Here is a 25,390-nt window from a genome sequence, read left to right as displayed (position 1 = left end):
AAAAAAAAAAAAAAAAAAAAAAGAAAAGGAAGATGTCAAGAGAAACAATGGCCTTAAATCAAATGGGTTGTCTTTAATCAGAACTTAGTGATACACTAGGTTTTCTTTAATAAGACAATGATTTAAAATGAAAGGTGAAAGTAATATCAATAATGATAATTATATATAATTTTAATATGTACCAGCAATTTTATATAATCAATATAGGTCCTGAGCAACCTGAAAGCCCAGAGAGACCTCCATTCTCCTGCTGCCTGTTTTCTACCTCCATCCAACTCCTGAAGCATGTAGGTAAGCTTCCCTTCCCTCATCCATCTTCCCTGTTCTCTGAGCCTCAGGGCCAAGCCAACCTGTCCTGAACAGCCTACCATCCCAGAAGAACTTCCACACTCCAGCTACCTCTCTGTCCACCTTCATTAAACCTATGTTTCCTGAACTATACAGAGCTGAAGGTCCAGATCACACAGACCAAGGATACCCATCAGAGATCTACCACACCAGGATCATCGAGGTTCACACCCCTCCCAATACTGACTACAAGAACATCCAAGGACTAAAACCATCCAGATGGTTAGTGGCCCTTGAAAGAACAAAATCACCAAGAGCCAGGGCAAAATGACACCTCCGAAGCATAGCTACTACACTACAGCAAGCCCTGGATATCTTAACACAACTAAAACATGAGAAAATGACCTTAAATCCAGTTTTATAAAGATTATAGGGGCTTTTAAAGAGGAAATGAATAAATCCCTTAAAGAAATACAGGAAAATACAAACAAACAGATACAAGTCTTTAAAGAAGAAACAAATGAATCCCTTAAAGACATACAGGAAAATACAATTAAACAGGTGTAGGAAATAAATAAAACTGTGCAAGACCTGAAAGTAGAAATAGAAGCAATAAAGAAAACACAAACTGTGGGAATCCTGGAGATGGAAAACCTAGGGAAGAGAAAAGGAACAACAGATGCAAGCATCACCAACAAAATACAGGAGATGGAAGAATATCTCCAGTGTAGAAGATACAATAGAAGAAATTGATGCATCTGTCAAAGAAAATGTTAAATCTAAAAACTTCTTGACACAAAACATCCATGAAAAGATCTAGCCTAAGAGTAATAGAGATAGAAGAAGGTGAAGAGTCCCAGCTTCAAGGCCCAGAAAATATTCTCAACAAAACCATAGAAGAAAACTTTCCCAGCCTAAAGAAAAAGATGCCTGTAAACATACAAAAAGCTTGTAGAACACCAATTAGAGTGGACCAGAAAAGAATATCCTCCTGGAAAATAATAATCAAAACACAAAAAGTACAGAACAAGGAAAGAACATTAAAAGCTGCACAAGAAAAAGGCCAGGTAACATAAAGGCAGACCTAGCAGAGTTACACCTGATTTCTCAACAGAGAGTAAAAGGTAGAAGGGCCTGGACAGATATCCTGCAACCTCTAAAAAAACCACAGGTGCCAACCTAGAGAAGTATACCTGTCACCGCCTTACCGACCAGCAGTAATAAGGAGGCAACCACGAACCCTTCTCCAAGCAGTTTATTCAGGAACCTTGTACTCCAAAATCATTCGTTCATCTTTTCTTCTTTCTTAGCTAGCTTCTCTTATATTCTTCTATATCTTCTTCTTACATCTTACTAGTTACATCTTACTTCTTACATCTTACTTATTTTTATCTTACTTCTTCTATCTTACTACTTACATCTTTACATCTTACTGCTTATATCTTACTACTTCTATCTTACTACTTACATCTTACTTCTTTCTTCTTACTTACTCCTATTTCCTACTTATTCCTATCCCCTACATCTTACTTACTCCTATTCCCTACATCTTACTTACTCCTATCCCCTACATCTTACTTACTCCTATCCCCTACATCTTACTTACTCCTATTCTTACATACATCTTACTTCTATTTCCTACATCTTACTTCTATTCCCTACATCTTACTTCTATCTCTCCAGCCCCCAGCCCTTGTGAGTTAAATACTTTCCCTGGTCCCAATCAGCATCGGCTACTTGGCAAAGCATAATAGGCTATGAGAAATCATGCCAGCTTGCATCATAAACTGGAGGCACTCAGCTTTTCCAAATAAAGGCTTGTTTATCACAATGCTCTCTGCTCTGGCCAGAGACCAGGTATTCAAAATATATAGGGTGGCAGCTGCAGCTCCCCACATATACCCAGCAAAATTCTCAATCACCATAGATGGAGAACACATGATATTTCAAGGAAAATCTAATTTCAAACAATATCTATCCACAAATCTAGCCCTACAGAAAATACTAGAAGAAAAAGCCCAACACAAGGAATATAAGTACATCTCGGAAAACACAGGAAATAAGTAATTTCATACCAGCAAAACCAAGGAAAGCATGTGCACGTGCACACACACACATACACACACGCGCGTGCACACACACAGATATCATCAACATCAAAATAACAGTAAATAACAATCACTGGTCATTAGTATTTCTCGACACCAATGGACTCACTTTCTCAATAAAAAGAAACAGACTAGCAGATTGGATGCAAAACAAACAGGATCCATCCTTCAGCTACATACAAGAAACATATCTCATTCATAAAAATAGTCATTACTACAGAGTAAGGGCTGGAAAAAAAGTTTTCCAAGCAAACAGATCCAAGAAGCAAGCTGGAGTAGCCATTCTAATATGTAATAAAATAGATTTCCAACCAAAATTAATCAGAAGAAACAGGGAAGGAAACTTCATACTAATCAAAGGAAAAACCTACAAAGATGATACCTCATTTCTGAACATCAATGCCCCAAACACAAGGGCACCCACACTTGTAAATGAAACATTGCTAAAGGTTAACTTGTACATGGAACCCCATGCATTAATAGTGGGAGATTTCAACACCCCACTCTAACCAATGGACAGGTTATTAAGCCAGAAACTAAATACAGGAAAAAATGGAACTAACGGAGTTTATGAATCAAATGGACTTAACAGATATCTATAGAACATTTCACCCAAACACAAAGGAATATACCACTTATAACTTCAAGCTGTACAACAGAGCAATAGTGATAAAGACTGCATGGTAATGGTATGAAAACAGACACATTAGTCAATGGAATCAAATCAAAGACCCAGAAATAAACCCACATACCTATGCACACTTGTTTTTTTTGCCAAGGAAGCCAAATGGAAAAAAAATGAAAGCATCTTCAACAAATGGTTCTGAATTAACTGGATATCTACATGTAGAAGAATTAAAATAGATCCATACTTTTTACCCTGTGCAAAACTCAAATCCAAATGGATCAGGAATGTCAACATAAAACTGGATAAAATAAATTTCATAGAAGAAAAAGTAGGAAATATCCTTGAACACATTGGTACAGGAGCAATTTCCTGAATAGAACACCAATGGCTCAGGCTCTAATATCAGCAATTGATAACTGGGGCCTCATGGAACTGCAAAGCTTCTGTAAAGCAAAAAACCCTGTCAATAGGACAGAATGGAAGCCTACGGATTGGGAAAGGATCTTCACCAGCCCTACATATGACAGATGGATAATATTCAAAATTTACAAAGAATGCAAGAAATTAGACACCAACAACCAAATAACCCAATTAAAAACTGGGGTACAGAACCAAACAGAGAATCCTCAACAGAGGAATATTGAATGGCTGAGAAGCCTTGAGTTATGGTGTTACTACTGACGAGGAAGATTGGTGACTATACACAAAGATGAGTTGGGAAGGGAACCCTGAAATGACTTATCTTAAGGGAACTGAAGAGGTAGATGTAATTGTCTTTGGTAGGCTCTCACCTTTCATCCTCACCTCAACAACAAAAACAAAGAAACATCTCTTGGAAGAATTGACAGTGGATTTGTGATAACCTTAGAATCTTCTGCTCTGCTTTCATGAAATTTCTCTCAAAACAGGTTTCTGTTATATTTGTTTCCTTTACAAACATACACACATATACTGACTATAGGAAAAGTAGTTCTAGATTTTCAAGATGTCAGGAATAGGAAAGTTCCTCAGCCAGCAAGTACTTGTCATGTAAGCATGGGGACATGAGTTTGATCTCCAAACTCATGTACAAAATTTAGGTGAAGAAGCAAATTGTGGTAGCATTTGTTTGTGATCTTAGAACCTGAGATATAAAGCTGGGTGGCTTGCTGGCCAGTCAAATTATTCATATCACTAAGCTCAGGGCCAGTTAGAGACTAGTCTCAATGTCAAGTGAGATCGCATCCCAAGATGTGTCTTCAACACATATGTGTGCATGTGTACCTTTACACACATTTGTAGATATACATATATGCATGCACATATACACAAGAAGCCCTAAGAGAATAATCAATACTATATTGTGCATACCCAGCATTTTGGACAATTATTTATGTGGCAATGGCTTAAAAGTGGCACTGGACTGCTTTACCCAGGAAACAGCCAAGTGTTATTTGACCCTGTCAGCCTTCTAGCACACTCAATTTCAAAAAGAGTAGCTATGGATCATTACCTAAGTCTTATGTAAGAAAATAAAGAATTGTTGATAAGTAGAACATTTTCCACCCAAGAGGCTGAGGCAAGAGGTATGTTGTGAGTTCAAGGCCAGCCAGAGCTATAGAGTATCACTCTATTTCAAATGATCAAGGAAGAAAGAAAAACAGAGTAAAACTCTTTTTCACCAGAGAAACCTGAAGCAGAAATTTCTTTCTACTATTTTGGATCTGACCAAAGCAGAGAACTAGGCCTAAACTCTCCAGGGCCTTTTCACCCCCTTTTCACATATTGGGTAGCAGAGGAATAAGCACATAAAGGAAGTTCTTCTAGAACATTAAATTAATCCTCTGTAAAAATTTCATTCGTTTATCCACAAATGACAAGACAGGGCTACAAATGAAGGAAGATAGCAATTGCATTAAAATTAGCTGCTGTGTAAATCTTTTAGTCTACTAAATCTCACTACAGGCACAGATATGGAGGCAGCCAGGGTATGTAGGATGATCTTTGACAGAATCCAAATGTCACACACAACTCCATGACTGGAGGGAATATTTCCCTGTGTTTCCTGTATAGAGATTTCAGAATAAAAAGAGCCTTCCTCATTAAAACTAAGAGCCAAACCAGGCCTTAACCAGTAAGATTTCTCTTTAAAGTATTGACCTCGTCAGTTTCTTGGGGAAGACCCTTACTACACTTTTATTCATGAGCTGAAGGAAAGGGGAGTGTTGATAGATGAGCCTGAGGCAGTCTCAGATACACTTGCTAAATAATAAACTTATCAATTTCTTCCAAATGAATAAATTATTAATTCTCATCAAATTTCCTAAATTGAAAAGCAAGGAAATGCAGGTGCTATAGAAAAAAAAAATGACTCTCAGCAAAAATGTTTAGTATGTGGCAGTAAGGTCAAGGTTGACAAGTCATTATACAGGATGCTGGGAGAAAAATGCCTTTAAACACAAGAACAGTGTTCAATTAAACATGGGGAAGATCTATTGCAATTATAAACCCTTCCAGTGTAAACTAGACAAAATGCCAGAGAATGTAGAAAGCTCCCCCACCTGGATCACTGACCTTGCACTGATACCATCTTTCACATTTAGTAAGTAATACATTCTGTTAGGTATGTGTTTTTATAGGTAATCATTTAACTTCATAACCTCCAATATTTTGGTATTTTAAAAATGCAAGGCAAGGTTTACATTTTGTTCACAGTAATGGTAGGCTGTGTATTTTTTTTTTACTACTATGTTAAAGTTTTTGCTGCAATTTAGTAATATAAAAGATTGTCAATTCTGCAAAAGTGGAAAAGCAGGCTGAATCATGGGTCAGTTTACTACTGAGATGATTGTCAACTTGATGAGACGTAGAATCTCCATGGAAATGAATCCATGAGCTCATTTGGTGAGGGGTAATCTAAATTAGGTTTACTGAAGTGAAAGGATTCACCCTTAATGAGAGTGATAACATTCTTTGGGACATAATCACCAGGTAATAAAAAGGAGACAAATTTGAGCACAGGCATCTACTTCTCTCTCCTTCTTGACTTTAGGTACTATGGAGCTGACTTCCTCAAACTCTTGCTAGTAGGTCTTCCTTGAAGTAGATGGGCCATAAATGAATTTTTCTTTAAGTTGCTTCTGGTGGGGTATTTTACCACAGCAATAGGACAATAACTAATTCAACCAGCTAGACAGCAGCTGAACTGATAGGCTCTGTCAAGATTATTTTTAATCTCTAAAATCTCCTGAAGTTTTATAATTTCTAGAGGACAATGAGAGCTCACTGGGTTGATTTTGGTTCATTTCTGCTCTTGACCCATCTCTCATGTCTTAGCTTCTTCAAGCAGCTGTTGTTTGCTGCTAAAAGAACTGTTGGATGATTTATTGGAGCTAAGGTAACCAGAAAATGTGCCTTAACTGTGAATGCTGGGGTTATTACTGCTTCTGGGCAGGGAGTTCCAGATGCTGAGCACAATCTTTTTGTGTTTCTTCTCATTGTTACAAGTTCCTCTCCAAAGGCTGGAGTCTGTTCCTCCGGTCTTAGTGATGGTGTCTATTACTATAGTGAGATGAAACGCCATGACCAAAATGCAAGTTGGGAATGAAAGAGGTTATTTGGCTTATACTTACAGATTACAATCCAGCATTGGAGGAAGTCAGGACAGGAACTCAACCAGGGCTGGAACCTAGAGCCAGGAGCTGATGTAGAGGTCATAAAGGGGTACTGCTTATTGGTTTGCTTCTCATGGTTTGCTCAACCTGCTTTTTTATAGGACTCAGAACACCAGCTTGAACATGGCACCACCCACAATGATCACCACCTCCATTGATCACTAATTGAGAAAATGCCTTACAACTGGATCTCATGGAAATATTTCCTCAACTGAGGTTCCTTTGTCTTTGATGACCTTGTGTCAAACTGACACATAAAATCAGCCAGTACAACTGCTCAAGATATTAAAGAGCTATTGACATATAGGGAAAATAAAATGTAATTGCACATGCCTAGGCAAAGTGCAGACATAAGACATGTCAGAGAGGACTACGTTTACACCTCAGATTGACACAGTCTCCAAGAGAAGCAATGAACTCTTAGAAACATCAATACATGGGGAAGAATATGATTTGTAGCATTGATACAATGCTTGCTTCAAATGTTCAGTATTCTACAATAATGGCAACAAAAGATAAAAAGAAATAGCCAGTATGAGAGGCTTATTTAAAAAGGAAAAAAATGAGCTTTCTCCAAAAAAAATGACTGATAACATACATATTAGGCAAAACTGTGAAGGAATATCTTAGAACTGATTTTAAAAGAACTAAGAGAAGATATGGAGAAAATTTTAAAATGATATGAACATTCAGGCTATGCTAATAAAACAATTTTAAGAAAGGAAAAATTATAATCTGGAGCTGAAGAAGTATATTTCAGAACATGTAGGCAGATACTAGCAGGCATAAAGAAGACTTAGAATTTAGATACAGCACACTGAAGAGTGGTGAGCATGAAGAACATAAAAATAACTGAAGAAATGAGAGGAGTGTATGGGTCTGTTGGAAAACATCAAAAGTACCAACACACATATTTTTGGAAATCAGAGAAGGGAGGGAGAAGAAACAGAGAAAATGTTTGCATAAATAATGGCTAACAGCCTTTTGATGAAAAGTCACAGCATTTAATGAAATCTATAGTGTTCTGTTTTGTATCACTATAAGAAAATGCCTGAGGCTATAGATATATTAAGAAAGAAGGTTCATTTTTGTTACACAACTGTAGGATGCACTAGCTCACACTTGGTGGTCTCACTGCTTTGAGCTTATGATTTCTCAAAAGTACATCAGAGTTAGAGCACCACTTACACCACTAGCCAGGAAACAAAGAAGAGACTGTGGACTACAATCCTCTTTCAGGGTAGTATGTCAGTGATGGAAGGACATTTTCTTAAAACTCTACCTATTAGCATCTCCAGAATCTCCTAATAACACCACCAGGGGGAGCAAGTCTTTAAAAATATGGTCATTTCACAAATTACAGTCAAGTTAAGATGAACACAGAGAGAGTTGCACAACAGTACCTTTTAATCAAACTTGGAGAAGCAAAAAGAGGATCTTGAAGTTAGCTTGTGAGAAGCGAAATTAGAAAGATAAAGGAGTCAGAGTCTCTGAGATGGTTAAATGCTCCTCATCAGAAGCTTGAGATAAATGAGCTGGTATCTTGAAGGTTCTGAAAGGGGGAATAAACAAGGAAAGTTAATGAAAAGATTAACTATGGCCTCAGAAACTTCAAGTGACAGTATGTTTAACTTTATGGTATTAAATATAGTCCTATAATGTGAAAAGAGAATAGCATATGTAAAAAAGAGTATAGAAAATTGACAAAAGGAAACACATTAATCTGTTTGTTCAAAAGACAGTAGCAGCAAGTATTATAAAAGACAAAATACAACCATGGGGTGTCTGCTAGTGAATCAGTTTAACTCAAAAATGCAAAGAAGTTGGAAGTAAAAGGATGAATAAGGTAACACATTCACATAAGGGAAAGAAAGCAAGCAGTGGCTATATTAATGTACAAAATACATCTAAGGCAAGCATAGGATAGGAGACAAATAAGGATCATATACGTGACTATAAAGTTTGGTGTTGGTCCTATGCCCAGGAGTGTATGGAAAGCACAAATTGAACTCAAATTTTTTTTAATACAAAGGAAAGTCTTTATTGATAAATAAATTATGATTAAGCATTATTACAGCTTGTTAGAGAATAAAAAGCTTTGGAGTCTGACATCTCCCCAACCCTGGCCCTACCTATTAGCCTCAGCCTTCTTGCTGGGAGCCTTGAACAAGGTCTTGGAGGGTAACTCAGGCCTTTGGGTGTTCTCGAGGGTCTTCATGATCCTAGGTGTGGGTTGTGCTTTGTGTCCCATGTCCTGGGAAGGAGTGGGCACTTTGGTCTTCTGTACTGTCTTAGCCCCCTGAACAACTGTCTTAGTGTGGGCCATGGCTGCCATCTTCCTTTTGGTGAGGGAAGCAATAGCATTCTGGACCTTGCTGGCTGAGGGCTTTGATTTCTCACACATACCTTTGGTTTTTCCATGGGCATCTGCTTCTTGCTTGCTCCCACTGTCTCCAATGTAGCTGCTGAGCAAGGATAAGCCTTCCTTTTCTGCCCTTTCTCCATCTTGCCCTTGCCAACTTGGTCTTTCTTCAGCAATCCACATTTCTTGGGTCCTGTCTCCTTAGCATCTGCAGCTCCCCTGACGGCTTTTGGGGCACAAGCTTTCTTTTTCTTGGGCTTGGGAACTAGTTTGAAGCTGCCAGTGGCACCCTTGGCCTTGGAGTTGACAGGCCTGGTGAGGAGGCCTTGACAAATGCCAGTTTCCAGAGCCTGCTTCAACAGGTACTTGAAACGGGTGGTGTCCACTGTTGGGTACTTATGTTGGATATAGACCTTGATGGCTACAACTGATGTGCCTGGCGCTTCTCCCGGCCTTTAGAGCCTCTAACACCATGCGTAGCATTGTTGGGTTCCGTTGGCCCGCTTGGATTCTGCTGCAACTTGAATGTGTCATGTTAGGGAGCCCACATGGTCCAGTAGTTGATGTGTCCCTGGAGGGAAAAGAGGAGGAGGAAGAAACACTGGAGACACTCCCTAGAGCCATGGCACAGGCAGCAGCAGGCCAGGCCAGTACTCACTCAGGAAAAGAAAAAAAAACAGAAACAAACAAACAAAACTGTGAAGTTGTAAGGTAGAAGACGGGCATGAGTCTGGAAAGAGTTATATAGAGAAGTGTGGTGAATATGATCAAAATATGTTATGTGAAATTCTTTTTTTTAATTTATTTTTTATTAGATATTTTCTTTATTTACATTTCAAATGATATCCCCTTTCCTGGTTTTCTCATCGGAAAAAAAAGACTGTTCCCTTCCCCCTCCCCCTGCTCACCAACCCCCTCTCTCCTGATTCCTGGTCCTGGCATTCCCCTACACTGGGGCATAGAACTTTCACAGGACCAAGGGCCTCTCCTCCCACTGATGACCAACTAGGCCATTCTCTGCTACATATGCAGTTGGAGCCATGAGTCCCACAATCTGTATTCTTTGGTTGGTGGTTTAGTCCCTGAAAGCTCTGAGGGTACTGATTAGTTTATATTGTTGTTCATCCTAAGGGGTTGTAAACCCCTTCAGCTCCTTGGGTCCTTTCTCTAGCTTCTTCATTGGGGACCCTCTGCTCAGTCCAATGGATGGCTGTGAGCCTCTACTTCTGTATTAGACGGGCACTGGCATAGCCTCTCAGGGGACAGCTATATCAGGCTCCTGTCAGTCAATACTTGCTGGCATCCTATGTGAAATTCTTAAAGGATTAATAAGATATCTTAAGCTGTGCAACTATCAGTGTTTATGTCTTTCATCCTAGGCTATCAAAATAAGTAGACAAAACCTTTTATATCTGAAGTGAAAGTGGACAGTTCTAGCACATTTAGACATTTTGAATGTCTATTCATTATGGATATAACATAGGGCCTTTTGCAAGACAGGAACTCACTCTCCCAGTGACCTACAGAATTGAAACAAAGCTTTAACTTATTGAAGAAGAACTTAGAATGAAAATTACAAAATACACAGAAATTGGAAATGACTAAAAATGAAAACATACATTTCAAAACTTACAGGATATGAAAAAGTAGTGCTGTGGTGCAACTTGTAGTACAAGTCTTACAGCAACAATGAGGAATGAACACGCAAGCAAGCCAACACTTTAGCTTAGGATTCTGTAGCACAGAAAGTAACCCTAACCCAAAGCTGGCAAATGGCAAGGATGGTTTGGCATATGCAAATTAATCAATATAACAAGCAAAGAATTTGCATTAACCAAGTCATTAGAAAACTAATGCAGTAATCTAATATAGAAGATGCATTTGGCAACATCCAAGACACACTGATGTTAAAAATACATAAGAAGCTAGTGTTTGTAGGAAATTATCCCTACACATTAGAAGCCACACATTAACAATCTACTGTAAGTATCTCAGTTAATGCTGAAAACCTAAACTGTCCCTGAGATGAGGAAGAAGGCAAGAATTCTTGCTTTATTCTTTTCTGTCTAATATGCTAAAGATTTTTAGGCAGAACAATTAAGAAATAAACAGATCTAAGGCATCTGCATTATAATTAAAGAAGCACTATTATCAAATGGTTCACAGTTTAATTAATCTCATGTGTTGAATATAAAAAAGATTTCACATACAATAAAAATTCTATTTAACTTATTAAATGACATTTGCAAACAACAGGATTCAAAAAGTCAACATGCAAAAGTTAGTTGCGTTTCTATACACTGTGAATGAACAATCTGGAAAGGAGATTACAAAATCAATCCCATTTACAATTACATCAAGAAAACTAAATCCTTGAGACTGGACTGAACTAGAGCTGTGAAGTATATGTATAATAAGAACTACAGGACACTGACTAGAAAAAAAAGAGTAAACAAGTGGAAACACATTCCATGTTTATGGATTGGAAGTCTTAGTCTTAAATTGCAGGCACTACTCACATCGAAAGGAATCTCTCACACAATTTCAGTTACTTTTTCTGTAGGGATATACATGTAGACATATAAATAAAAACATTATTCCAAAAGACACATGGAATTACAGGTGAGTTTGAATATCAAGTCGTAAAGAGGAGCACACTAACGAGAGGACTCATAGTTCCTCATTTCAAAAGCAACTTACAATAATCAAAGCAGTGTGATATTGATATATAGGAAAACACGTAAGCTTCTTCTGTATAATAGAGAGCCCAGAACTAAGCTTTTATTTGTGGTCCAAAGGCTTCTGAAAAGTCTGTCAAGGAAAACCTTTCCACAAGTGACATCAAAGACAGAACAAAACACAGCAACACAAAATAACAACAGAACACAAGCAAACAAATCAAAACAAAACAAAACAAAACAAACACACAAACAACCCAATGTTCCAAAGGCAAACACATGTGCTGGGCTAAAAAGATGGCTCAATGGTTAAGAACAGTTGATCTTACAGATAACCTGAGATTGTTTCCCAGATACCATCTTAGCAAGCTCACAACTGTCTGTAACTCCAGCTTTAGAGGATATGATCCCTTCTAACTTCATTGGGCACCTACACTCACATGTACATATATATCCACACTCAGGCACATGAAATGCACATGATTAAAAATAGCACAAAGAATATAATTCTGATAAATGGTACAATATGCTAGTGGTATTCACAAAAATGAGTAAGTATGATCTTCCTTATTTTGGGTACTTAGAGTAGTAAAAATGATTGGCACTAACACTATAATAGCCTGAGAGGAATAGAGGTTTGTTATTTAATGGGTATAGTGTTTCATTAATCCAAAGTTGTTATTGTTAGTTTTTGTTAACATAACACTAAGTATGGAAAAAAAAAAGAACATAAACTGAAGAATTTTTCCACCAGATATGGCTGTGGGCATGTCTGTGCATCATTTTCTTGACTAATGATTGATGTGGGGGGGGCTGGGTCTATTGTGAAGGGTGCCTTCCCTGTGCAGATGCTCCTGGCTCATGCAAGCCATGGGAGCAAGGCAATGAGTAGCTCCTCTCTATGGTCTCTGGATCTGTTGCTGCTTGACTGGCTGCCCTAACTTCTCTCAGGATGGACTGTGATCACAGCAACATAGAAGCTAACGAGTAGAAAGTTGAAAATAACTAATACAGAAATGTGCTGAGGACAATTGTGCAACCTTACAAATGTGTTCAATTAAAAAATTAAATGTGGACTTAGAGATTGTCATGATGAAAATTTTATGCCATATATTCTTTACTACTATTTTTTAAAAGGGGGGAAATTAGTAGTACAAACAGCCATTTATTACAGTGTCTGTGGGTCAAGCATGTGAACAGAGCTGGTGTATATTATTCTAATTTGGTCTTGACCTTGCACATGGGTGCCTATAACTCCACTTCTGCCTTGACAGGGCTCCTGGGTATTTAGTCATGACTTTTTTTTTTTTACTTTGTGCCCTACAAGGAAGTTTTTATGACAAGATGAATTAGTTTTCTGTTGCTATATTAAAAACACCATGATCAAGGAAGCTTATGGAAGAACGATTTGATTTGGACCAATGGCTCCAGAGTATTAGAGTTCACAAGGGCAGGGACTGTATGGCAGCAGGTGGCAGGTAAGACTGCTGGAGCAGCAATATGAGAACTTATATCTTGAACCACAAGTATGAAGTACATAGAGGGGGGGTGCTAGTAGAGGGGAAGAAGAGGAAGAGGAAAAGGGAATGTGAGAGAGGGAATGTGTACTGGGATTGATGAGGCTTTGAACCCACATTGTCCACCCTCAGTCAGTCCCATACTTCTTTCAATAAAGCCACACTTCCTAAGCATCCCGGAGCAGCACCACCAATTGGGAACAAAGCATTCAAATATATAGGTCTATAGGGAAACATTCTCATCCCAACTGTGATACCAAATGTCATTGTAATAGGAAATTTGTATTGACTACCAGATCAGTGGCCAATTTAACCTTACCATGATAATTACTCTGAAGGAGGTCCAAAGTTCAGAAGGGAATTAGGTTAGGGCATGTCTCAAACATGAAACACAGAGGAGACAAACAAAGAAATAAGAACAACATATACTAGCACGCCTCTCTGAAGACTGTGAATGAAACATATTTTAGTTTAGGACATATGTGCTCAGTCACGGTGTGGAGAGTATGAGAAAGGGGACTTGGGAGTCAAAGCCCTTACATGGATGCAAAGTTTTCTAAAAAATTTTCCCATGAGAATTGTGTCTTGGTGGATTTTTAATAAACAGACATAAATCCTGAGAGGTCACCGTATGACAGAGAGCTGATGACTGTGCCATGTACAATTCATGAAGGTACGGGGGTTACAGACAAGTGAGGGTAAGCTGCACTCAGTAGTCACAGAGAGCTTTACTTATACAAGACTGAATGTACTGGGAGCCAGCAGTGGGTAGATAAATCAAAACTGCATGAAGTAATTGAATAGTGATTCTAATTTAAACCTATATTCAAAATGAGTTCTGAGGCAACATGAAATAATTAGAATTTGTTGCAAGAGTGCAAAGACTGAAAGACACCAAAGTTGGGATGTAAAAAAAAAATCATCTGAAGGATGCTCACCTTAGGCCTGGCAATTAATTCCAGCAAACAATGGAAATATGGTAGAATTAAGCATGGACTGTCAATCTTATCACCTGCAAGTGGCCTCTCCATATGGGTGAGAGTTCTGTTACTGGAGTTGTTCCAGTTAGATCCGTGGCCCTACTGGTCCCCATAAGCTCTACTGGATCATCTATGCTCAATAGAACAATTAAAGAAACACATAATAGTCAAAAGTAGAAAGAAATTTGTTCAATGTTACAAAGTTGGCAAGAGGAAGAAAGAGGTCCACTAGCTCCTTAAGTCCATAGTTAAGGTTCTGGTAAAAGGATTAGACTAAAAGAGGGGGCATTTCTCCAGTCCTCCAGCAGTGTGTGATCCCTGCTAACTATCACTACTGTTTGAGCTTCAGTCTCTCCTACAAGATGTGACAAACAACTGAAACATCTTTCAGGAGAACCAAGTCTCACACCCCATGGCTTGTCTCAGGACCCCAGTCTTTTCCTCCTCCCTGCATGATACTTGGGGAAATTCTATTTTTTAAAATTGCGTTATTATTGTTTTGTATTTGTGTGGGGAGGCACATGTCATGATGTGTATGTGGAGGTCAGAGGACGATTTTGTGGAGTTGGTTTTCTCTACTCACCTTTACATGGACCCTAAGATCACAGAGGCCACCAGGATTGTGTGACAAGCATCTTTACTTACTGAAACATCTCAGTAGCTCAGCATTCCTATTTTGGGGGGAAAGGGGCACATCTAATATCAATAGTCTGACAGTTAAAGTAAAGAGCAAAAGTGTTTTAGAATATTCTTACTCCTGCCAGGAAATTCAGTTCTTCAAAATATGCTGGCTAATGTCCAGAACTTCATGTCCCTGGAGGAAAGAGCCAGATGGAAATGATCACCTCTTGTGTCCTAGCCTTAAGAGTCACATATGTTTCGGCTTTCATTTATTGGACAGTCACAATAACCTACATTCTAAGGGTAGAAATTAAACTCCATATTTTGATGAGAACAATGCCAGAGTCCCAAGATCCTGGAGTTACAAAGGCTAGGGTGGTTGTGTGTGGTACACATAATGTACCAGAAGAGCACTCCACCATATTTGTTTTTATTTTAACTTTGAGATTATAATTTAATTTCTCTCTCCCTTCCTTTTCCTTCCTCCAAACCCATCTACATATCCCTCCCAACTCTCCTTAAAACTCATGGCCTTTTTTTCTCACTAATTGTTATTGTATACATATTTGTGTTTGTATGTGTATATATGTGAATATGCACATATGTTCATATCTCTAAATATTACTTGTTTAAGGCAGGACTTTTTGCTGGCTTAGTGCTTGCTGATTAGGCTGGATTTGCCAGACAGCAAACTCCAAGGATTCTGCCTTTTCTACCTTCCCATGTTGGGGAGCATCTAGATTTTCCCGTGGGTGACTGTAGTGATGCTCAGGTCAACATGTAAGCTCTTTGTGTGGACTGAGCTGTTTCTCAAGCTTATGCAATTCTTTAACCATGCAAAGTGAAGGGAATGCCAACTGAAACAAAGAAACCTCCCAACAATGAGCACATTTTTCTGTTTGAAAGTTGGGGAGTAACATTGCCTAAGCTTCACATCAGCAAGTGATCAGCATAGAGTCAAGCACTGTGAGACCAAGACAGGAAGAATATACCTCGCAGGTTAAGGGTTCTGTTTGCAGTTAAGACAGGCAAGAATATGTTCCTGTTTGTCCTACGCAGATTAAGGGTTATGTTTGAGGTTAAAGAATAAGTTCCTGTTTTTCGTGTCATAAGTCCTTGCAAGTTAAAGTTTCGGTTAGTAATTTAGAATAGAATTCCTGTTTCTAAGATCTGATGTAAACTCCAAAACATATTTTTCAACCTAAAGTAAATTTGCGACCCCATTCACATGATGTATATCCTTACCTTTGTTCCTCCCCTTTCAGTATATTTTTCTAATTATTTATAACAGCCAGTTCTCTCCCTTTCCTGTGAACAAATTACATCTCCTATAAAAAAAAACCTTAAGAAATCTTTAGGGAGAGACAGCCAGCTGACCAGCCTTGGTTGCACTCCAAAATGCAGCTTACTTTAACTTGACTGTAATGGATTTAGTTGTTTCTCCTCTGCATTCTTAGATTTAATATCAGTTTGTTTTATTAAGTGTGTGTGTGTGTGTGTGTGTGTGTGTGTGTGTGTGTGTGTGTGTGTGTGTGTGTGTATGTGTGTAGACCAGGCATTGACTTCAGGTATCCTCTTGTATCACCATTTATTTTGAGACAGGGTGTCTCACTGAACCTAGAGCTTGCTATTTTGGCTAGATTATCCATCTAGTGAGCCCCTAAGATCTATTTCTGCACATGTTCTTTCTCTCTCTCTCTCTCTCTCTCTCTCTCTCTCTCTCTGTGTATGTGTGTGTGTGTGTGTGTACTTGAGCACACAGACACTGCCTTAGAGGTTCTAGTGCTGTGAAGAGACACCATGACAAATGCAACTCTTATAAAGGAAAACATTTAACTGGGTTGGCTTATAGGTTCAGAGGTTTAGTTCATTATTGTCATTGCTGGAAACATAGAAGTATGGAGAAGGAACTGGAAGTTCTATATCTTGATCCACGGGTAGCACAGAGGAACTGTGTGCCACTCTGAGGACAGCTTAAGCATAGAAGACCTCAAAGCCCGCCTCTACAGTGACATACTTCACCTAACTAACCACATCTACTCCAACAAGACCATACCTCCTAAGGATCAAGCATGCAAACACATGAGTCTATGGGGGTCATACATATCTAAACTGTTACCACATACACACACACACACACACACACACACACACACACACACACACATACACACACACACACTCCAATGAGGTTACAGGCTTGTACCACTAGTCCTGGCTTTTGCATGGGTTTGAGGGAGGGGAACTTGAGCCTTCTCGTTTGTGCAGCAGGCATTTCACCCACTGAGTCATCATCCCCCTTATCCCTGTTTTTACCCCTTTCTAGGCACCTTCTTGTAAAGCTGATGGACTATTGGACATAAAGGAAATAGTTGAAGAGTACTGAGAACTCAGAGGCATCAAAGTCAGGTGCTAACTATGATGCTATGAACCACATGGCTGTGATTAGGGCTTTCAAACAGAGAGCTACCTAGAGAAGAAGCCACAGTTTTTCAACTCAGCCCTCCTGATCAACAGAAAAACTAGACCATCCAGGAAAAGATCCTGGCTACATAGATGAGAGCAGTGTGAGAGAAGCCTGGTGCTTTGCAATTAATTCTCTTACACAAAAAAGGAATTACATCTTGAGAAAAACAAGCAGGACAAGGCACTATTAGTAAAGGTAGTCTATGTAAAAGGTTGTTTGACCCACAACAACATCAACCAGATAGAGAGGAGAAATTGAGACTGTCACCATCAAAATACAGATCAGCAGCTGAACTCAATAGAAGAGCCAAAGTTCAGGAGAAGCTGGTGAGCTGGGCTAACAGGCCATGAAACTAAAAACTTCAAATACTCATAGAAGCAGTGTGAGTATTGAGCACAGACCCTATAAACAAGTTCTGGATACATGTTACTGTGTGACATTAAAAAATAATTCTGTATGTTTTAATGCTTGTTATTAAGCTGTTTTCTCCAAGCTCCAAGTACACTTTCTGATATCCTCCATGGCCCTCCAGCCAGGGAGAGTGTTCTATCTCCTCTGCCAACTGGCTTCCAGTGGAGTTGTGTTAATAGGGGACACAGAACTACAACCATGAAGCTTGAGGCAGTGGTAGGAGTATCTGCTTTCTTGTTGTTCCAGGAATTGTTCTCCTAGCAGCAGGAAGGAACCCTGGAAGCAACATCTGGTCTCTATGATCTCTTCTACATGCCAGTGCAGGCATCTTCATATTTCCCTACCTATCAGTCTACGGGTGCTGCTTCCTTCCCTAGGACTAACCCTCCATTCCATTTTGCTGGCTAGACTTCCACCCCTTACTCACAGATATGTACTGCAGCCCTTTTGAGTTCCTAGTTATTTCCTTAATTCGACCAGACCTAAGGCTACAGATAGGGTCACTGCCTTACATAACTTGAAGTTTGCTCAGGGTGTTTGTTTTTGTGCTTCTTCAGTATTCCTAAACTTGCCTTGAGAATTCCCATGGAAGTGTTTCTTGTTGGAATACCTGGCATAGTTTTGTTTCTTGAATCAGTGCTATCACATTCAGAAAAGAGTGATTACAAATAACAAATTGAGTTCATAGAATGCTGGGTGCCATACTTGTTTATAGAGTTCTGTACATATTAGCTCTTATTATCAGTTATTGCCTCAGAAAGCTGAGAAAAACGCCAACCAAATAAGAGACTTTAAAGAGAACTAGAAATTTCAAAGCTGTTTCTGAAAGTTAAGAATAGAAATTCCTAACTAGAGAGCATACATGGGCTGGAACTAAGGCTCTCCGCAAATATTAGCAGATATAAAACTTGGTCTTCATGTGAGTCCCAAATAACTGGAGGAGGATGGTGGAGTGGGGGTGGGGGTAATCCCAAAAGCTTTTGCCTGTCCTTAGGATATGTCATTCTAGCTGGTCTGCCTAGTCTGGCTTCAGTGGGAGAGGATGCACCTAGCCTAGCAGAGACTTGATGTGCTAGGTTTGGCAGATACCCAGGACACCCCCATGCTTTCCAAGGAGAAGGGGAGGAGGAAGGAGGAGGAGGCAACCAGGAGGAAGGCAGTGAGTGGGATGTAAAATGACTAAGTTAAAAAAAAAGAATAGAAATTCCTTAAAGGCAATGATAGTAGAAAGATAGAATATTGTATAGTGGAGAAATAAGAGGTATAAAGCTTTCCCTGAGCTTGAAATAGATATAAACAATTGGCAGATGAAAATACACACACACACACACACACACACACACACACACTCATGCACGGCCTTGTCCCTTAAGATGTTGCTCACAAATGTCAGATCATCAAGGATGAAAGGGTAAGCACACATGCTCTGTGAATTGTGGTGCAGCTATATCCTGATAAACCCCTTGTAAATTGAAAGGGTCTTAAGTAGACAATTCATCTCATCTCTTGAGTATCAGTTTCAAAGAGTCATGTGGCTTCCACAGTTCCCTGCAGCGATCACACAGCTGACAGAATGGCAGCTTAATGCCGCTACCTACCACTATGATGGTGATTGTAACACCTTAAAGCCAGTCTTGGAAAATATCAAAATTCTAAATTTGGAGAACAGTTTCTAGAAAATACTGCACTATAGTAAATTCTATCATGAGTTGAAGTAGCAAGAGTAGGAGATTATCTGCATTAATCTGCTATCAGAATTAGTTTCTGTGGACAGTGAGACAGCCTGATGTGTAAAAGCAGTTTCCCTACATACCTCATCTCATGGATTTAATCCCTGGAACAACAACAAGAACAATAATAATACTAATACATTTTAGAGCAAGAGAGGGGCTGCAGGAGTGGCTCAGTGCTTAAGAGCATGTAACACTCCAAATGATCCAAAAACCATCCTCCCCTGGCCTCTGCAGACACTGTACTCACATGACCACCCCCAGAAATAAGTAAAAATAAAAATATTTGTAAAAACAAGATATGATGAAAATACGAAGAATAAAGCTACTTAGAACTCTCATTTGTGAAGAGAGACATAGTATCTTAAAACATTGCCAATAGAGCACAGCATATACTCAAACACAATGCATGGCAACTAAGAGTACAAGAGTTCAATATTAGCATGCCTTAACATGATTCAGTACATGGGTAAGGAGAAGAACTATAGGGTCACCTTCACAGGTACACGAAACACTTTTGATATACTGCATGGTCGTACTTTATTATACAGCACTATATATACAAGGAATGTGAACCAAAAAAAAAAAAAAAACAAACTCTGATTGAGTATTCTATCTGTACTAGTGACCTACTGGAAATACTCCTGTCAATAAAGGCTGTTATATATATGTGTGTGTGTGTATATATGTGTGTGTGTGTGTATATATGTATATATATGTGTGTGTATGCACATATATATGTATCTATATATCTATCATAGGCTCTTTCTAAATATATAGCCTATATATTATATATCATATCATATATCATGTGTCTTGTATCATGTGTCATGTGTCATCTTATTTCTCATATATCAATTATATACCATGTATTATATATCATATATCTTATGCCATATGACATATACTATATATCTTAATCATGTCATATAGATATATTTCTATATCATCTATATCTATCATATACATAGAGAGAGAGAGGAGAAAGAGAGAGAGAGAGAGAGAGAGAGAGAGAGAGAGAGAGAGCACTAACTTTAGTCATCAACTTGACCACATCTGAAATCAACTAAAACCTAAACACCTAGGCCACAAAATAATCCTGCAAGAGTTAGATCTTTTGACCTTGATTAGATCATTTCAGGTAGAATACTCACCCTAAATCTGGGCCACAATTTCTGGGAGCTGCATACATTAAAAACAAACAAACAAACAACAAACAAAAACAAGGCAGAATGAAGTTTCTGGGTTTTGCCTGCTGTGTTTATTCTCATTGGTGAGTTCATCTGTCCCAGTGCCAAAGTGTCTCTCTGCTGGTGTGAGATACCTCCATCACTGGGATTTCACCATATACTGAGAAGCTGCTGACCTAGCCAACCTCGTGAACTGAAGAACTTTTTGGATTCTTAGCTCTCCAACTGGGGGAAGACCTTGTTGGTCTAGCTAGACCACAGCCTGTAAGCTACTTAATAAATTCCATTTTATATATTAATTTTTAACATAGTAACAATCTCTCTCCATATATATATATAATATATATGTGTATTATATATATGTATACATATATATGTGTATTATATACATATATATAATCCAGTATTTAGAGAAACAATACAGAAAGGAAAAAATAAAATTGCCATTATTTATATCTGATAGAGTTATCTCTATAAAGTTTCAGTTGTCTTTCCTTTCAGAATTCAGGAGTTCAGCATGGAGGCCAAAAAGACAAATCGTTTTAAAAAGCAATGAGTGCTATCCTATATAACCTGAAAAATATAATGAATTTAAATATACTTTATTTATAGCAACAAAAATATAAAGAGCAATGAGGAAATCAAGAACAAAATCACAATACGATGGAGCAAATTAGCAAACAAATAACCAGACCACTACTGGTGATTAAAGACTTAATTAAAAGATAAATGTGACTTGCTCATGAATAGGGAGTTGTGATCCAGCAAAGTCACCAGTTAATTTTGTAAGCCCAGAGACACGTTATCCTTAGTCCCAGAGACATGGACATCCTTAGTCCTTTTGACAACCAGTTATTGGTCTCTTCTGCAAGTGACCAAACATTTTGTGACCATTAAGTAAATCCTTAGGAATATATGAACTGACTCCTACTTTCTCTAAACAATCTAAAGTGCTATAAATTCTGACAGCTACTGTCTGAGGGTGATGTCAGAAATTCCCTGCTTTGCTATAACCCACCTACCTAATTCTATACCAATGTGTTTGAGAAATACCTTGATTTATGAGCTTCTCTTGATAGTATTAAAAACTTCATCATACTGTTAAGTTATTGGTACAAGGGATTTGGAGTAATTTAAGTCTGTGTGCTTTTTCAATGGCCACTGATATTTAGCTCCATAATAAAAAAAGAAACATTTTTGCTTTTACTGTGGGCTTCTGATTAGGAACTCTCTCCTTAAGTGTACTGCTAGAAAATTTGGTGAATATTAATAATATACATTTAGTGATTATTTTCTAATGGTGTATTTAAATATTTGCACAGCTTTATTTGTATTAATATGTCTATCCCTTTTCATTTCAACAGTCACTTCAGCAATCATGTAACAGAACACTGTAAAACTCAGTTGCTTAGAAAACCTTGGATTAGTTATGATTCAGTGCCTTCATCTGGAAGTTGTTCTGATTCAGCTGGAGGGGGTTGTTCTAGAATGATGTCAGTCCAATCCTGTCACATGTCAGGGATGCAGATGGAATGAATGGATAGGACAGGAGACTTCTCCATGTGTGGTTTTATCTTCCAGGAGACTGGCTAAGGAGTGTTCATGTGGTACTTCCTTAAGAAGATCTCCAGTTGCCAGAGATGTCAAACCATGATTGTCTTAAGTTCCCACCTACATCAGATTTTCTATGATTTATTGACTTATTGACTAAACAAGACATGTAGTCAGTCCCAAAATCTGTATGGATGGGGGATCCAAAGAAAGGACACCAAAAATAACTGGCACTCTTAAATGAAGATTAACTGAATTAGTACAATGAAAATAATTAGGACCAGCTAGGAGGCACAGGCCTCAGAAGTGGCAAGATAGCCAGCACAGGATCCTTTCTACCTCCCTCTTCACCTAAGGGGGACTGCAGATCCACAGCTCTCTCTGCCTCTTCCCTGTAAGCAGAGAGCTTGCCTTTGGGAAGTGCTCCAACCCAGGGACTCAGGATTCAGGAGTGATGACTGATCCACAGCCCACTGCACACTGGTCTTACCAGAGGAGAGCTGATCTCCCAGAAGTGCTGATACAGGCTTACAGACCCACAGGAGGAACAAACTACAGCGAGAGACAGCAAGAACATCTAACACCAGAGATCAACAAATGGTGAAAGGCAAATTCAAGAATCTTACCAACAGAAATCAAGACTACTTGGCTTCATCAGAACCTAGTACTCCTACCACAGCAAGTCCTGGATATCCCAAACACCAGAAAAGCAAGATTTGGATCTAAAATCATATCTCACGATGGTGATAGATGAATTTATGGAGAACATGAATAACTCCCTTAAATAATTTCAGGAGAACACAGGTAAACAAGTTCAAGCCCTTAAAGAGGAAACACAAAATCCTCTTAAAGAATTACAGGAAAGCACAACCAAACAGGTGAAGGAATTGAACAAAACCATCCAGGACCTAAAAATGAAAGTAGAAACAGTTAAGAAATCACAAAGAGAGACAACTCTGGAGATAGAACTCTTAGGAAAGAAGTCAGAAACCATAGATACAAGCATCACCAACAGAATACAAGAGATAGAAGAGAGAAGCTCAGGTGCAGAAGATACCATAGAAAACACTAACACAACAGTCAAAGAAAACACAAAATGCAAAAAGTTCCTAACCCAAAACGCCCAGGAAATCCAGGACACAATGAGAAGACCAAACCTAAGGATCATAGGTATAGAAGAGAGTGAAGACCTCTAACTTGAAGGGCCAGTAAATATCTTCAACAAAATTATAGAAGCAAACTTCCCTAACCTAAAGAAAAAGATGCCCATGAACATACAAGAAGCCTATAGAACTCCAAATAGACTGGACTAGAAAAGAAATTCCTCCTGCCACATAATAGCCAAAACACCAAATGCACAAAACAAAGAAAGAATATTAAAAGCAGTGAGGGGAAAAGGTCAAGTAACATATAAAGACAAGCCTATCAGAATTATACCAGACTTCTCACCAGAGACTATTAAAGTCAGAAGATCCTGGGTTGATATCATACAAACCCTAAGAGAACACAAATGCCAGCCCAGGCTACTATACCCAGCAAAACTCTCAATTACCATAGATGGAGAAACCAAAGTATTCCTTGACAAAACCAACCACATTTACACAATATATTTCCACAAATCCTGCCCTTCAAAGAGTGATAAATGGAAAACTTCAATACAAGGTGGGAAACTACATCCTAGAAAAAGCAAAAAAGTAATTTTCCAACAAAACTAAAAGGTAGCCACATGAACAGAATTTCAACTCTAACAAAAAAAATAACAGGAAGTAACAATTACTTTTCCTTAATATCTATTAATATCAATGGACTCAATTTCCCAATAAAAAGACAGAATATCAGACTGGGTACATAAACAGGACCCAACATTTTGTTGCACACATGAAACCCATCTCAGTGTCAAAGACAGACACTACCTTAGAATAAAAGGCTGGAAAACAATTTTCCAAGCCAATGATCCCAAGAAAAAAGCTGGAGTAGCCATTCTAATATCGAATGAAATTGACTTTCACCATAAAGTGATCAAAGAAGATAAGGAGAGACACTTCATATTCATCAAAGGTATGAACTACCAAGAGGAACTTTCAATTCTGAACCTCTATGCTCCAAATGCAAGGTCATCTACATTCCTACAAGAAATTTTACTAAAGCTCAAAGCATACATTGTACCACATACAATAATAGTGAGAGATTTCAGTACCCCACTCTCTGCAATGGACAGATCATGGAAACAGAAAGTAAACAAAGACACAGTGAGACTAACAGAAGTTATTAAACAGGTGGATTTAACAGATATCTGTAGAACTTTTTATCCTAAAACAAAAGGATATACCTTCTTCTCAGCACCTCATGGTACCTTCTCCAAAACTGACCACATAATTGGTCACAGATCAGTTCTCAAAAGATACAAGAAGATTGAAATAATTCCTTGCATCCTATCAGATCACCATGGCTGCTCCTCAATAACAATGTAAACAATAGAATGCCCACATACACGTGGAAGCTTAACAACACTCTACTCAATGATAACTTGGTCAAGGAAGAAATAAAGAAAGAAATTAAAGACTTTATAGAGTTTAATGAAAATGAAGCCACAACATACCCAAACTTATGGGACACAAATTAAAGCCTTCCTAAGAGGAAAACTCAAAAAGTGCCACCAAAAAGAAACTGGAGAGAGCATACACCAGCAATTTGACAGCACACCTGAAAGCTCTAGAACAAAAAGAAGCAAATTCACACAAGAGGAGTCAAAGACAGGAAATAATCAAACTCAGGGCTGAAATCAACCAAATAGAAACAAAAAGAAGTATACAAAGAATCAACCATACTAGGAGCTGGTTCTTTGAGAAAATCAACAAAATAGATAAACCCTTAGCCTGACTAACGAGGGCACAGAGACATTATCCTAATTAATCGGATCAGAAATGAAAAGGGAGACATAACAGCAGACGCTGAAGAAATCCAAAAAATCATGAGAGCCTACTACAAAAGACTATACTCAACAAAACTGGAAAACCTGGATGAAATGGACAATTTTCTAGACATATACCAGGTACGAAATTTAAATCAAGATCAGATCAACGATCTAAACAGTCCCATATCTGCTAATGAAATAGAAACAGTCATTAATGGTTTCCCAACCAAAAAAAGCCCAGGACCAGATGGATTTAGTACAGACTTTTATCAGGCTTTCAAAGAAGATCTAA

General features: G+C 38.4%; 1 long non-coding RNA gene and 1 pseudogene across 1 annotated transcript in view; one reads left to right on the top strand and one right to left on the bottom strand.

Moving 5' to 3' along the window:
- LOC116080623 overlaps positions 1 to 7,680 on the top strand; it is a 9,172-nt gene extending 1,492 nt beyond the window's left edge. The window contains exons 2-3 of the long non-coding RNA XR_004114502.1: positions 208 to 291; positions 6,779 to 7,680. This is a non-coding gene — a long non-coding RNA (uncharacterized LOC116080623). The remainder of the gene's footprint in view (positions 1 to 207; positions 292 to 6,778) is intronic.
- A 1,125-nt stretch (positions 7,681 to 8,805) lies between these two features.
- Positions 8,806 to 9,663, bottom strand: LOC116081080 (annotated as a pseudogene).
- Between the last annotated feature and the right edge of the window lie 15,727 nt (positions 9,664 to 25,390).

Source organism: Mastomys coucha, unplaced genomic scaffold (assembly GCF_008632895.1).
Source record: "Mastomys coucha isolate ucsf_1 unplaced genomic scaffold, UCSF_Mcou_1 pScaffold6, whole genome shotgun sequence".
Lineage (NCBI taxonomy): Eukaryota > Metazoa > Chordata > Mammalia > Rodentia > Muridae > Mastomys > Mastomys coucha.
Note: the sequence above shows the minus strand (reverse complement) of the source record. Positions and strands in the feature narration are given on the sequence as shown.